The following is a 4,454-nucleotide window of genomic DNA, read 5'->3' on the forward strand; positions in this document are numbered from 1 at the left end:
ATCTCACTGTGTTATCTCTGGCTGGCCTGGAACTGGCTATGTAGACTTAAACTCTGAGATCTACCTGCTTCTGCCGCCCAAGCGCTGGGATTAAAGGTGTGCACTACCATGCCTAGCTGCCAATGTTTTCGTTTCTTTTGTCCTTATAATGAGTGTGTACTAAGTGTCTCATCTTGTTTAAGGAGACTCTTCCCCTAGTACTGCAGATTGAACTCAGGGCCTCATGGGTCCTGTGCAAGCACTGAACTGTATCAGCAGCCCTCTTTCTACTCTGTGTTTAGATTAGGGTCTCCGTCATGCTAGCCATGAACTCACTTTGTAGTCAGCACTGGCCCCGAATTTAGGATTCTTCTGCCTTGGCATCGTGAGCAGCTGAGACTAATTACAAGACTATATATTACCAGGCCTATCATGTTTTTTTTTTTTAAAAAAAACCTTTTTTATCAGTGTATATTATAAAAATGTGTTTCATGCTGATAGTCTCATATATGTATATAACATACTTTGATATCTATCCTGTATTGCATGCACTTGTTCTCCCATTCCTTTCATCTTCATAGATTATCCTCTTTCTGCTTTGTGCGTGCGTGCGTGTGTGCATGCGTGCGTGCATGCGTGCGTGCGTGTGTGTGGTCCATTTGTGTGGGTGGGTGACAGAGAATCACCCTGGGTGTCATTCCTCAAGAGTTGTCTACTTTGTTGTCTTGAGATAAGGTGGCTCACCAGAGGGATCCCTTTCTGCCTCCTCAATACTGAGATTCCAAGTATGCATCACCATAACCCACTTTTTATTATGTGGGTTCTGAGTTGAATTCAAGCAAATTTAGCACTTTACTGATTGAGCCATTTCTCTAGCCCCTTAAGACTTTTTGAAAATGTTCTTTAATCATCATCGTCATCATCCTCTTTTTCTTCTTCATCTTCCTAGTCTTCCTCCTCCTCCTCCTCCTCCTCCTTTTTTGGCAGGATTTCTCTGTGTAATCCTGGCTGTCCTGGAACTAGATCCACAGACCAGGCTGGCCTCGAACTCACATAGATCTGCTTGCCTCTGCCACCTGAGTGCTGGGTCTTACTGTTCTTATTTTTAATGATGTCTTTCTGTATGTGTTCGCAGGTGCTCTTGGAAGCCAGCGGCATTGGGTGACCTGGAGCTAGAGTTATAGGCAGTTGTGACCTGCCTGATGTGGGTCCTGGGAATTGAACTTTTTAGCCACTGAGATAACTCTTGAGCTCACCTCCCCCACTTAATTTTTTTTAAAAAGATACACTATTTACTTGTATGGATTTTTTGCCTGCATGTATGTCTATGTACCATATGAGTGCCTGATGCCTGCAGATGCCAGACACAAGGGTGTGGCATCCTTAGAACTGGAGTTACAGGTACTTGTGAGTTGCCATGTAGGTGACTGGAACTGAACTATGAAAGAGCAGGCAGTATTCTTTCTGTACTGCTGGGCCTTGTCTTCAGCCCCATAGGCTTTTTTAAAGAACTGATACAGGGTCTAACTATTAGCCCTGGCTGGTGTGCACTTGCTTCCAAGACCAGATTGGTCTTGGACTTAAAGCTCTGCCTGCCTCTGCCTCACAAGTTCTGTGATTTGAAGGTGGTATCACCATACCTGGCCCCCTTAAACCTTTTTTGTTGTTGTTGTTGTTGTTTTGAGACAGGGTTTCTCTGTATAGCCCTGGCTGTCCTAGAACTCACTCTGTAGACCAAGCTGGCCTCGAACTCAGAAATCCGCCTGCCTCTGCCTCCCAAGTGCTGGGATTAAAGGCGTGCGCCACCACCGCCTGACTCTTAAAACTTTTTATATGACCTATTTTGTAGAAAGTTCTATGGGCTATTGAGAAGAATTTGTATTATCCAACTGTTGGGTAGAATATTCTATAGATTCTGTTTTGTCAATTTTACCTGTATTGTGGTTTAACTGAAGTTTTTTAACTTTTTGCCTAGATGAGATTTGTTGGTGGTAGGGAGTTTCTGAAGTCTCTCACTATGATTGCATCTGTACCCACTTGTTGCTTTATGTTGCTTAGGTTTGTTTTATGAAATTGTATGTCCCAATATTTGGTGTTTGTGTATCTACAGTTGTTATATTTTCTTGGTTGATTATTCTATTTATTACTCTCTATTTTACTTGCTGTGCTAGAGATTGAGCTCTGGGCCTTGTGTATGCCAGACAAGCAGTGTACTGCGGAGCTGTAACCCTGTGTAGGGACCTTCTTTAGCTTTTCTTAGGAATTTCGTTTTTAGGTCAGCATTGTCACCTATGGGTGTAGCTAATTTTGTTTGCTTTCAGAATCTCTTTGATTTGAATATAATTTTCCGCTACTTTCCATTTTAGACTCAGTATGTATTTGCTAATGAAGCAAATCATTTTATAGATAACACTTAGATGTTGACTGTGTTCTTTTAATTCCATATAGCAAGTTTGTGGCTTTTTATTAGAGACACAATACCATTACATTACGTTAAGGTTATTATTGAAAAGGGTGTATAGCCTTGTGTTCCTTCCTTATCTTAGTAATTGGCTCATTTAGCGTTAATGTGGCCTGGAGAGATGGTTCAGTGGTCAAGAGCACTGGCTGTTATTCCAGAGGGCCTGGGTTCAATTCCCACCCACATGTTGGCTCACTACTGTCTGTAACTCCAGTTCCAGAAGATCTAACATCTTTACATAGCCACACATGCAGGCAAAATATCAATGCACATAAAATAAAGATAAATCAAATTTTAAAATATTCCTCAATAAAGAGTTGGTAATGTTTGGTTCTTCCCTCCCAATTCTTATTTACCTATTCTATCAAGATTTATTCTGTTGAGCTTTATTGATTATGTATTTTAAAACCGTTTTTCACTATGGTTCCTTGTAGGTGTTTCTGTACTGGCATGTGCCTTTGGAGGTTACAGGTGAAGCATGGAATCCCTCTGGAGTTGGAGTTACGGGGAGTTATCTACCCAGCGTGGGTGCTAGGAACTGAACTCTGGTCTAAGCAAGAGCTTAGAGTTCTCAGCCTCCAATGTAACACAGGTTGCAAGACTCACTATGGAGGATGGGGTAGACTACCTCATCCCCTGCACCTCAAACTTCCTTCAAACTTAGCATTCAGTAGGTCTGTGTCCAACTTGCCTTCTCTATGTGACTTTTTCTGATGTCCATCTCCAATCCAGGCCTGTAACCCTAAGTATCCTAGGTGTCTGTACCCCTTACATTGTGACTTAGTGTGGCACTTAGTTGCTACTCTGGCTGCTTAGACTCTCCTGCTTATGGCTAGAGCTGCCGACTGGTCCATAGGTTTCTCTGCCTCACCTTTCTGTATCTGTGGGGTTTTTTTTAGCTGACTTTTCTCCTCTTGATTGCTCATTCTTTTCTGTCCTTTTAATACAGACTCCCTGTTGTTGTCCTGATTTATGTAGAGATGCACAGGGAAGGAAACTTCTAACCTGCCACCTTACTGTTGCCCTCTGCCCTCTGCCCTCTTCAGTGCTTTTTGCATTCTGATTTTTTTTTTCTAGCAGCTTTATTGGGAAGATTCACATATTGTAAAACTTTTCAACTTTAGAACACACAGTTTTATCAGGTGGTTTCATGCTTTATGCCAGCATTGCTACTGTCTAAGTTGAGAACATTTTAATTAGCAAAAAGAGACTCCCTACCAGTTACTAGTCATTTCCATCATGGCTCATCCCCAGAACACTGTAAAACTGCCATTCTTTTTGTTCATATAGCTTTGCCCACTTTATATATTTCATTCAAGTGGAATTGTATTAAGTCAGCTGTTAGGACATAGATATGCAGGCCTTCCCTCCCTCGCCCTACTCCCCTCTGTTTCTAAGCAAATACTCTGGCACTAAGCTAAACCCCAAGCCCCAGTATGTCATTTCTTTTTATGGCTAGATGACAATTACATTTTGGGCATATGCTGTATTTTTCATTTATATACTCATTAATTAAAGAGCATTTGGATTATTTTGTGCTTTTCCATGATATGCTAGGTATTGCTATGAACATTGGTGTGTATATTTTTGCATGAAAATGTGCTTTAGTTCTTTTTGGTATACATATCTACTTATGGAATTGCTAGATTATATGGTAATTTTATGTTTAATATTTTAAGGAGATGCCAAATTATTTATCATGCTGGTGCTCCATTTTCTATATTTACAAACAGCTGGTAAGGGTTCCAGCTTCCCCACATCTTTACCAACACTTACTATTTTATTTAAAAAAAAATGGCTAGAGTCATCCAAGTAGGTAAATGTATATTTGTTTGATTTCCAGACAGGGTTTTCTGTGAAGCCCTGGCTGTCCTGGAACTCACTCTGTAGACCAGGCTGGTCTCAGACTCAGACAAAGCCTGCTCTGCCTCCTTAGGCGGGGGATAAGAGGCATGCGCCACCACTGCCTGACTGTCATTGTGGTTTTGATGGTCATTTTTCTAATGCCTTAATT

General features: G+C 41.3%; 1 protein-coding gene across 3 annotated transcripts in view; it reads left to right on the forward strand.

The window, feature by feature from the left end:
* Slc25a14 (solute carrier family 25 member 14) overlaps nt 1–4,454 on the forward strand; it is a 36,069-nt gene that overhangs the window by 20,644 nt on the left and 10,971 nt on the right. The window lies entirely within an intron of this gene.

The sequence above is a fragment of the Mastomys coucha genome, chromosome X (assembly GCF_008632895.1).
Source record: "Mastomys coucha isolate ucsf_1 chromosome X, UCSF_Mcou_1, whole genome shotgun sequence".
NCBI lineage: Eukaryota > Metazoa > Chordata > Mammalia > Rodentia > Muridae > Mastomys > Mastomys coucha.